At 38.9% G+C, this 11487-nt stretch overlaps 1 protein-coding gene and 1 long non-coding RNA gene across 3 annotated transcripts in view; one reads left to right on the forward strand and one right to left on the reverse strand.

Annotated features, from left to right (window-relative positions):
• kmt2d (lysine (K)-specific methyltransferase 2D) overlaps positions 1-5569 on the reverse strand; it is a 248665-nt gene extending 243096 nt beyond the window's left edge. The window contains exon 1 of one of the 2 annotated variants that reach the window (XM_060821028.1): positions 5403-5569. The gene's annotated coding sequence lies outside the window, so the exon portion shown is untranslated. Of the gene's footprint in view, positions 1-4276; positions 4362-5402 lie in introns of those variants that run through there. The other variant, XM_060821029.1, reaches the window with a different exon arrangement.
• On the forward strand, positions 4838-8634 carry LOC132805783 (uncharacterized). The gene is made up of 3 exons (XR_009640953.1): positions 4838-4941; positions 5551-5650; positions 8382-8634. It is a non-coding gene; the product is annotated as an uncharacterized LOC132805783 (long non-coding RNA).
• The last annotated feature ends 2853 nt before the right edge of the window (positions 8635-11487 follow it).

The raw sequence follows: 11487 nt of genomic DNA on the forward strand, positions 1-11487 counted from the left end.
TCAAGATTATTTTCATTCTATTGTCCGCTGTCATTGATGATAGCCTCAGGCTGATCACTTTCACAGAAGTTCCAAATTGCAAGCCTTTGACAAGAATATAATGCCCTTAACATTTTAAAATTGCAATCTATGTGTATCTGTAGCAATTAACCAATGAAAGGCTCCCACGAGTGAGCTTGTAGTTAGGTGAACCATATAAATCAAGAACATTCCATGTTTAAAACCTAGTTTCTGATTAACTCCGTTAAGCACATAACTACAAATTGGCCTCAGCACATGTAGCATGAAGAGAAAAATAAATCACATGTTTTTGATTGAGATAGCAAAATAGTAATGATTACATGAAATCTGTGTGTGGGGACAATGGACAAGGACAAAATCTTGTTCAATTATGGTGTTTTTTGACATTGACTAGTCCATCAATACTTACGTTACAGTCATATGAATAAAAAGTCCCTTGGCTTACATAGCAGAAGGTTATCAGCACTCATAGCTCAGCACAAAAGCAATAACTTAAGTAATAAAGAAATGGGAAGAAAAAAAACTGGAAATAAATTTTGAAAGCAGTGAAAGCTAGAATCCAGCAATTTCGCTTTTTTGTTTAAGGCAAATGGAATGTTAGCCTTTCATTCAAAGAGAATGAAACATAAAAGTAAAGAGGTTTTGCTAAAACTATACAAAACACTGGTCAGGCCACAGCTGGAATACTGTGAACAGGTTTAGGCCCTTTATCTAAGGAAAGATATACTGGCATTGAACCAGAAAAGGTTCATTAGGCTGATAGCAAGTATGGAGGAACTGTCTTCTGAGGAGAGGTTGTATAGATTGGGCTTGTACTTGTTGGAATAGGGAAGAATGAGAGGTGACCTTATTGAAATATACACAACGTTTCAAGGATATGACATGCAAAGGTTGTTTTCCCTTGTAGGACAGTTTAGGATCAGAGGGCATAATCTCAGAATAAGGGGTTGCACATTTATGACCGAGATGAGGAGGAATTTCTTCGGAGTGTAAGGAATCTGGAAATTCCTTTACCGCAGAGGACAGTCAAAGCTGGGCCATTAAACATTTTCAAGGCGGATGTAGACAGATTTTTAACTCAGGAAGAGAATATGGAGAAAAGGTAGGAAAGTAGAGTTGAGGATGATCAGATCTGCCATGATCTCACTGAATGGTGGAACAGACGGGATGGATTGAATGGCCTACTTTTGCTCGTATGTCTTATAATTGTGCTTTTGCTTCATTTATTTTGTTCTAAATATCATATGCATTCGAGTCGAGACATGATTTTTTTAAAACCATCTCCCCCCTCTTTTGACCTTAATTTTCAGCCATATTTATGTAAATGACCTGCAATACTACCACCTCCTTTTTGCTTTGCAAGCCTACCTATTCCCTTTCCAGAAACTAGGCCCCTATAATTACTTTAAGTACAGGGAGAACTAGCCATTTGGATATAAACTCGGCTATAAAGTAAAAGTCAGAGGGTGGTGGAGGGTTACTTTCCAGACTAGAAACCTGTGACCAGTGGTGTGTCACAAGGATCAGTGCTGGGTCCACTGCTTTTCATCATTTACGTTAATTATTTGGACATGAATATAGGAGGCATGGATATTAAGTTTGCAGATGACACTAAAATTGGTGGTGCAATAGACAGCCAAGAAGGTTACCTCAGAGTACAATGGGACCTTAATCAGATGGGCCAAGAGCCGATGAGTGGCAGATGGAGTTTAATTAGATAAATGTGAGGTGCTACATTTTGGTAAAGCTAATCAAGGCAGGACTTATACACTTAATGGTTAGGTCCTGTGGAGTATTGCTGAACAAAGAGAATGTAGGTTCATAGTTCCTTGAAAGTGAAGTCCCAAGTAGACAGATTAGTGAAGATGGTGTTTGGTACGCTTGCCTGTATTGGTCAGTGCACTGGGTATAGGAGTTGGGGGATCATGTTGCAGCTGTGTAAGACATTGGTTAGGCCACTTTTGGAATGCTGAATTCAGTTCTGGTCTTCCTTGTAAACACATTGTGAAACTTGAAAGGGTTCAGAAAAGATTTACAAAGATGTTACCAGAGTTGGAGGGCTTGAGCTATTAGGAGAGGCTGAATAGGCTGGGGCTATTTACCCCTGAGCGGAGGCCAAGTAGTGACCCTTTAGAGGTTTATAAAATCATGAAAGGCATGCATAGTGTGAACAGACAAGGACTTTTTTCCCAGTGTGGGTGAGTCCAAAACTAGATGGCATAGATTTAAGGTGAGAGGGGAAGATTTAAAAGGGAACTTTGTCACGCAGAAGGTGGTGCGTGTATGAAATGAACTGCTACAGGAAGTGATACAATTACAACATTTAAAAAAAGGCATCGGGATGGGTATATGAATAGGAAGGATATAGGCCAGATGCTGGCAAATGGGGCTCAATTAATTTAGGATATCTGGTCAGCATGGACAATTTGGAACAAAGGGTCTGTTTCCATGCTGTTCATCTCTATGACTCAGACAATGGGATAAATGCAACAAGCATTGCAGCACTAAGTGATCTAGAATAGAAAAGGTCCTAGGTTCCCTCATCTATGATTTCAGTTTTCATCCATGATTACACTAGAAGCACTCCAAAGGGCCACTGAATATCAGATAAGAATGGTATTCAGCTCAGCCATAATCAAATAGTCTGCAGTACTTGGATGCACATAAAGACAAGTCATTTAGGCAAGGTAACACGAGGGCTGTTGTGATTGACAAAACCATATTCTAGTATAAATTTAAATATTCTAGAGAGGAGAGAACTTTCTCTGGACAGGGAAGGGGAGGGCATGACTCAAGATGCTCCTCAGGTAACATCTTAAAAAAAAGAAAGCACACACTTACAATATGTAAAATGTTTATGATGTTAAAAAATAAGTCTTTATCTCAGGGTTCTTAACACATTGACATTTGTCCCACCAGATTAATGAGATGCTTTTAACATTCGAGATACATGCACCAGCTCCCTTATTCAGAAAAAAATTATCCGCCCCCAAATATATGGGTCCTTGATTCTACATTTGAGAATAGTCCACTGTATGAATGCAAATGCAGGGAGCCAGCAAAATGACATCTACTCTCACAAGATCTGCAACCACAAGTGCTGATATAAAAGTACCTAAATAATATTGTGAATTACTAGAGTACAATTCAAAGTTAATAAAGCCCAAAAGTACACCTCAAAGTTGTTTATGAACAATAGTATAACTTCTGTTAATCAGGGTGACAGCTTTTAACTTCATACCATTCATTATCCACACACAATTAAGTGCTATTGAAAATACATTTTGTATTTTTCTTAGCGTTCTGCAGCGGGCAGCAAGCTGCACTTGCACAGTGCTGGTAACACCAGGAAAAATTCAATTTAAAGTTAGAATACTTTGTCATATATCATATTTCAAGATAGGGGAGAGGGAGTCAGAAACCAATAGCAATTTTGAGCTCTTGAATGGAGTTAATAGATAACCCATTTCTATACCTTAAACTTCCAACAGGGCTCTTCACATCATATTTTTGGTGTTGATTTTCTTGCAAGTCCATTTGTCACAGCATATTCAATTAAACTACTTTATCTGAGTGATTTGAACAATGAGTTAGTGGTATTAGTATATGTACTTTTTTTCAAAATGTTGGACTTCAATAAAATAAGAAATTCTTATAAATGTAAGTGCTTTCACATTATTAGCTCTCCAGTCTCATAAGCTTGATATTTCTAGATTTAAAATGGTCTTGACCACTAATTTCTTAAAAGCAGTTAGGCATGTGTCTACAATCCAGGATCTAATAAAAGAAAGAAAAATCTCACGGGAATTCACTTTGTTTTAAGACTGTTAAATGAAGTGATTTTCTATACAATCCCCCAGTTTATATAGGTCAGGGAATGGGGCTGTGTATGTTTTAATTAAATTGAGCCCGTTAGTGATTTAATAAACCTAGCTCTTTTATTCAAATACAGTTCCTAGTTTTGGACGAAAATTGATGTACTGAGCCTCTGGGCTTACTTGATTGTGATTCTGGAATCGTGTGAAATGAAATCTTGTGAAATAAACAGTTTAAAACGACATTTTTCATGATTATCCGAAAGGCTTCAATTACAGTGCTCAAGCGAACCTTTTGTTCGCCTCCAGTTGTGAACCACGTAGCGCCTCAGACCAGGGCCAAGAAGACACACCCCCACCCCCACTTCCGACTTGCAAACAAAATACTCAACGACAAACTTTCAGGACTTTCACAAATCACAACCTTTCAACCGATTTACCAGTTATTTTTCTTTCTCCGCCAACGGAAGGTCGCCCAAAGCAGATCAAATCTTCTCAATAAACCCGCGGTATGGCAAGGAATTATTTACATTAGATACGAGGTAAACATACTCAGAATGCAAGTGCCACAATTAATCCACTTTTCAAAATCTGATCGTGCTGCGCAAAAAAAAAGGGATTTTTTTTTTAAAAATCAAATATTTTAAAAAGAGCTTAAGCTTTTCGGCCGGATTTAATTCAAATGCTATTAAATACACTTGTCAAAACCTAGTCTCATCATCCAGATATTTTACAAAAGCGATAATGCTAATAGTTTAGTTTTTTTACTGACTCGTATTAATGTCAAGGCATCATAGTCTATTAAATATTGTTTTATACATTAACTTGCCCATGAAGATTCTAAAACATGGTTGAAGACGTATCAAATACAGCAAAGAGAGTGGGAATAAAAGTCCCTTAACTTGCGGAAGAATGACCCAAATGTTCACCCACATTTTAGGTATCGCGATGCGACAACTGGATTTTAATTTTTTTTAAAAACAACCGTCCCATTGAAGTCAACCGCAAAGCATGCAAAAGGGCGGGGGCAAATAAAATGAGATATCTTCTCAGCCAGGATTTAAGCGATACAGCTCGGCGTTTTCTAATCTAAAGAACAAACAAGGTGTGTTTAAATCTAATAATTTCTCCCTTTATGTCCCAGTCCACCATGATTTGCACAAGGAACTCAATCCCCCGAGCGCACACTCACCTCTAAAAGGAACTAATATTTCAAGAGCTAAATCGCACCCCAAAAACGGTCGAGCATGTTTTCCATCATGTCTGCTAAAACAGCTAACTCCTAGAGATGGGTTTATAAATTTTAAATTAACGGATTATCTGATAGCCCCTGACAACAGGCCAGCTCCCAACCGTTTGCAAAGCCGAGCCGGAAGACAAAATGATTTATTTGCACACATCTTACATACACTGGAGTTTTTACTCCGTCCAATATTTTTCTGTGCTTTTATTTAAAGCTCGATAGCACGAATAACTTAAACCTTTAGATTCACTTCCTTCTTTGCACCTTTTTAAAGAAACAATTTATAATAAAGCTTCTATGCAGTTAACTGTAAATTCACTCACTTTCATTCCATCGTCGCTTGCTCCACTTTATAATTTGGTGAGTTTATTGGGAATCGTCGTGATTTTTTTCTCTGAGGAGTGGGGGCTTAATTTCTAACGTAATTTTATTTTTTTTAAAAAAATCTATAAAATCCCTGTCGGGAAACAGAAATACTTGAAGCGAACGGCCATCTTGGAAACCCTGAGAAAGGAAAATAATCCCTCGCACACGACTGCCTTCTTCCGGGGTTTGATCCGAAGTTGCAAATGTTGAGTACCTTTGGCTATTCTGTTCATATTCTATTTTTGAACATTAATTTGAGATTTTAAAAATAAATAAATATCGGCTTGGCGGAGAGATATTCTTTTTAGGCGGAGAGCAGGCTGCGATTCGCAGCAGCGTTTGAACGTGTAGTAATCCGCAGAGTTTAAAATTTCCCGTTTCAGTCGGAACATGGGTTTAGAGAGAGAAAATCTGGAGTTTGGGCTTACTTGTAATGGTTAATATTACTTACTAAAGAAAGACAGAAGCAGAAAGCATTTTTGGTGAAAGATATTGTTAAAACATAGACTCCTCCCCCAAGTGTGGAATGTGCTGGACGATTCCATGTTTTGCTATCAGACTGTAATCTGATGTTTGCTTGCAGCTACATTTTATCAGAGCCATCAACAAAGGAGGGCGGGGCGGGGAAGAGATGGCAGGAATTGCATTTGTAGTTATAAAAGGCGTAAATACAGAGTATCAAACTATTATAAACTGTCCTCTTGCACCTGACCCTTTCGCATTTTCTCCTTTGCTAATCTCCTGAAGTTGGTGTCTCGGTGGTACTTAAAACGGTTCCACAAGTACCTACCGTTTTCCTGCACTTTGGCTAGTGTGTTAATCTTGTTTGATATAATTTTACGACACACAAGGAAGCAGTTTGGTAAATTAGGCCAGTACTAACCCTCTGAAAGAACGCAGTAGTCCTTTTTTCCCGTACCCTTTTAAAAAAAAGACATACATTGTAAGAAAAACTATCAATCCCATTTCACTACCACTACTATTCGTTCAAAATCACACACCAGGTTATAGACCAACAGATTTATTTGTGAGTACAAGCTTTCAGTGCTGCTCCTTCATCAGGTAGCTACCTAACAAAGGAGCTATACCCCAAAAGCTTGTACTTCTAACTAAACCTATTGGATTGATCTCGCATCGTTGCCCTCTGAGAAGGGCACTGCTCGTCACTGGCCACCCTGATGTTTCTGTTCTTCCTGGTGGTGGAAATTGAATAAAGATTTGTACACCTGTTGTCTTTCACTGTGTCTCACACCTGCACACACACCATGGGTGCTGGGGAAAATAGAAGCATTACTGCAGCTCGGCAATAGTGTGGAAGTCAAAAAAAAACCTATTGGACTAGAAACCTGGTGTTGTATGATGATTTTTAACTTTGTCCACCCCAATCCAATACTAGCACCTCCACATCTACTCTACTATTTGTGATAGATACAGTATTCCATCTCCTAAGGATCTGCACCATAAAATGGTTATTTTGCTTTGTCCTCACAATATTAAAATAACATCCTTTATAAATGCATTAACTAGGAGAATTAAATATTGTTTAGTTACCTTACCAAAATCTTGAATTGTGAAGACTATGAGCAACACTCTTCATATTCTTCTCATGAAGGCCTTGTACATCTGTTTATAGATTTTGCCTTTCCATGACTTTGACATCTGACCCAAAGCATAGTGTCCCTGAAGCTGGATAAGTTAGTATAACTGTCCACACCATTTCCAACAGCATCACAATATACTAGTTGTAAACAAAACCCCTAGCTATAAATTTTCCAGTTTCTGAAGCTTGAAAAAAAATCAAAATTCAAATGTAATTCAGTGCTTCACAATACTTTCTGGACAGGCAAATGACCATTAAATGCAGAAAACCATTATTCTATTTAAGAGCTTCCAACTCACACTGCATCAATTAAGAGTATCTGTCTGATATGATTACAGTAGGTATATGCTCTCCATAAAAGTCAGGTGACTAATGGCCTAGAACCTTTTCTCACTCTCCTCCTGGAGTGATCTAGTGTAGCTCAATTTCACTGCTTTCCTATATTTGGGAAACCAAAGTGCCCAGGCACCAGCAAATTACTACTTTTTGTTTAATTAAGCCCACCATACCAGTCTAATAAAGCATTCACTTCCTTGGCTGCTTGGAGGAAGAATTGTAATACAGTGATAATTCTGTACCTCTCATTTCCACCACCAACTTTGCCCTGGAACCAAGTCCCATCTAGGAGAACGAGAGAACTAAAACATAGACAGCAGATGAGAAGCTCACAAACTGCACTACACACCACAAAAACATCGAATGTAATGCTACCTTCCTAACCACAGGCTGAATACACTTTCTACCTCATTGAATGGTTCTACCAGTTGAGGAGAGTAGAATTTTCAGTTACCACCCACTTTTTGCAAACCCACTGCTGTAAGCACCAAATCTTGGTTACACATGTACCTATTTTCACACATGGTTCCCAGAAAATAGCTATCCAAGTCACAGAACCTCTTCAAGATGTAGACAAAATCAGGATGGTGGAAGAACTGATAAAAGGTAAATCATGATCTCAATTTCAATTTGTAGTGCCACAGACCAGGCTTACTGTTAAGTTGCTCAAGTCTCATATGATAAACAAATTTAAGAGGTGTGCCCGCTATGTGGCAGACCTCCTCACTCCAAGATATGCTGCAACAGATTGGTATAAGCTGGAGCTTTCTCTCTGTGCAACGTTTGTCCTTTTGGCCACAACCCATCTCTCACAGCTCAGTTCTGGATCTTGCACACGAACTAGAGAAAGTCCTTCTGTTATATGTGGAATAGTTCCGATCCACCAAGGCGGACTGTTTGAACAAATACCTTAAGCTGTGTTTTATATTATTTTACCGGCATGCTAGTTTTGTTATAAAGTGCCACTTCTAAAATTATTTTATGTATTTGCTACACCAAGCTACGGCAGGAAGACTGGGATTAAAAATGGTCTTCCCAACCGCCAGCCTTTCGGAATCAGTCAACCACCCAGGGGCACTGACAAAGCTACTTTAAATGGAGTTGAGAGCTGCATGAACTAAAAGCTTGAATTGAAGGAAGAATTCCAAATTGCTCTTCATTTCTTCAGCATGCAATACTGTATTCAGGATGAGTGTATGCCAACTCATAGTATATTTACATTCATGTATTGTGAACTACAGATACAGATTTCTTCAAACCCACTAATGAGAAATCATTTATTTGTATTCAAATAAAAATATAGTGGATACCAATTCTCTTTAAAAATTGTTAATATTGTATTCCATCTTACATTTTCCTTTTTGACTCAAATTTGACTTAAAGCAGTATTTTTCCAATAAAACAGATGGGTGGGCAGAATGACACTTTCACTTCATTCTACAAATTCCAAATCAATTTCTAGAACTTCTATTTAAATAATGAAGAGCCCATAATTGCCTCAAATTTAGTATTATACTAAAACCAATAAAGCAGCTGTCTTGGTGAAATATTCTCTTGGTATTAGCACAGCAATACTAAAATGTTTCCATCGTATGAGATTTCAGTGACACACACTTGTAGCCTCAACCTATGATCTTGGTTTCTAAAAACATTGAGTCAAACTTCAGAAAAAGGGGCTGGAATAAAAAAGTGGCAGAAACAGAACAGGAGAGAAATACAATATGCAATCAAATTTTGGCTATTTATTACCAATAGTTCATGACAGATCAACAGCTTTAGAATCAATTTCAGGGGACCTACATTAAAATGATGAACAATGGTAAGTACATGTTAACAATGCCAAACAAAACTAGGTTAAAAAAAAAAATCACACAACAGGTTATCGTCCAACAGGTTTATTTGGAAGTATTAGCTTTCGGAGCGTGTTCCTTCATCAGGCAGTTGTGGAGAAGAAGGTTGTAAGACACGGAAATATTAGCAAAATTTGCTAATATTTCCGTGTCTTACAATCTTATTCTCCACAACCACCTGATGAAGGAGCAGCGCTCTGAAAGCTAGTGCTTCCAAATAACCTGTTCCAACTATAACCTGGTGGTGTGTGATTTTTAACCTTGTACACCCCAGTCCAACAGAGACATCTCCAAATCAAAACTAGAACAGATTCAATTTTGCTTGGGTTTCAAAAGTAGCTGTCATGACAATTCAGAGCATAATTCAAGAGGTATGGCTGTTTAAAATATGTTTGCATTTGGATTTTATGACTAGACTTGTATTTTTGTACCGACACTAACCCTTTAAATTCTGTTTTAATAAAGACAGCATTTAAGTTGGTAAAACTCTTTTATATTGCCCTCTAATGGACACACCACAATCTCCACTAGGAAGTGCAAATAGAGAATTGCACTCAGGACAATCCAGAAACAATATGAAACACTAAGTCTCTTGTGGTATAGTGATTACCTTCGGTTCAAAGGTCTGGGTACAAGTCCTACATGCTCCAGAGGCATCATAAACATGTCTGAACAGATTGATTGAAATAGTTATAACCACTTAGTTTGAGCCAATTTTATTAGAGGTCTGTACAGAGTCAGAGATGTATAGCACAGAAACAGACCCTTCAGTCTAACTCGTCCATGCCGACCAGATATCCTAAAATCAATCTAGTCTCATTTCCCAGCATTTGGCCCATATCCCTCTAAACCCCTTTCTACTCATGTACCCGTTCAGATGAGAGTGTGTGGTGCCAGAAAAACACAGCAGGTCAGGCAGTATCCAAAGGAGCAGGAGAATTGACATTGCGGGCATAAGCCCTTCATCAGGAGGACTTATGCCCGAAATGTCAATTCTTCTGCTCCTCAGATGCTGCCTAACCTGCTGTGCTTTTGCAGCACCACACTCTCGACCCTGATCTCCAGCATCTGCAGTCCTCACCTTTCTTCTAACCCATTCAGATACCTTTTAAATGCTGTAATTGTACCAGCCTCCACCACTTCCTCTGGCAGCTCATTCCATACACGCACCACCCTCTGTGTGAAAAAGTTGCCCTTTAGGTCCCTTTTAAAATCTTTCACCTCTCACCCTAAACCTATGCCCTGTAGTTCTCCCTCATCCCAGGGGAAATACCATATCTAATTACCCTATCCATGACCCTCATGATTTTATAAGGTCACCCCTCAGCCGCAGGCGCTCCAGGGAAAACAGTCCCAGCCTATTCAGCCTCTCCCTATAGCTCAAGCCCTCCAACCCTGGCAACATCCTTGTACATCTTTTACACAAAAATGATTTTTAACTTCAAAATTAACATCCTTTATTACTATATTTCATCACCAGTCCATTTTCTAAAAAAAAACACTTCTACATACATTTTATCTTTCCAACACACTGCACTAAGTACCGCTTTTATTCCAAGAACCACTTAGTGTCATAGAGATGTACAGCACGGAAACAGATCCTTCAGTCCAACTTGTCCATGCCAACCAGATATCCCAACACAATCTAGTTCCACCTGCCAGCACCCGGCCCATATCCCTTTAAACCCATCCTATTTATGTACACATCCAGATGCTTTTTCAATGTTGCAATTGTACCAGCCTCCACCACTTCCTCTAACAACTCATTTCATACACATACCACCCTCTGCATGAAAAAGTTGCCCCTTAGGTCTCTTTTATATCTTTCCTCTCTCACCCTAAACCTATGCCCTCTAGTTCTGGACTCCCCGACCCCAGGGAAAAGACTTTGTCTATTTATCCTATCCATGCCCCTCATGATTTTGTAAACCTCTATAGGGTCACCCCTCAGCCTCCAACACTCCAGGGAAAACAGCCCCAGCCTGTTCAGCCTCTCCCTGTAGCTTAAATCCTCCAACCCTGCAACATCCTTGTAAATCTTTTCTGAACCCTTTCAAGTTTCACAACATCTTTCCGATAGGGAGGAGACCAGAATTGTACGCAATATTCCAACAGTGGCCTAACCAATGTCCTGTACAGCCACAACATGACCTCCCAACTCCTGTACTCAGTACTTTGACCAATAAAGGAAAGCATACCAAATGCCTTCTTCACTATCCTATCTACTTGTTACTCCATTTTCAAGGAGCTGTGAAC

This window comes from Hemiscyllium ocellatum, chromosome X (genome assembly GCF_020745735.1).
Source record: "Hemiscyllium ocellatum isolate sHemOce1 chromosome X, sHemOce1.pat.X.cur, whole genome shotgun sequence".
NCBI classification, from domain to species: domain Eukaryota; kingdom Metazoa; phylum Chordata; class Chondrichthyes; order Orectolobiformes; family Hemiscylliidae; genus Hemiscyllium; species Hemiscyllium ocellatum.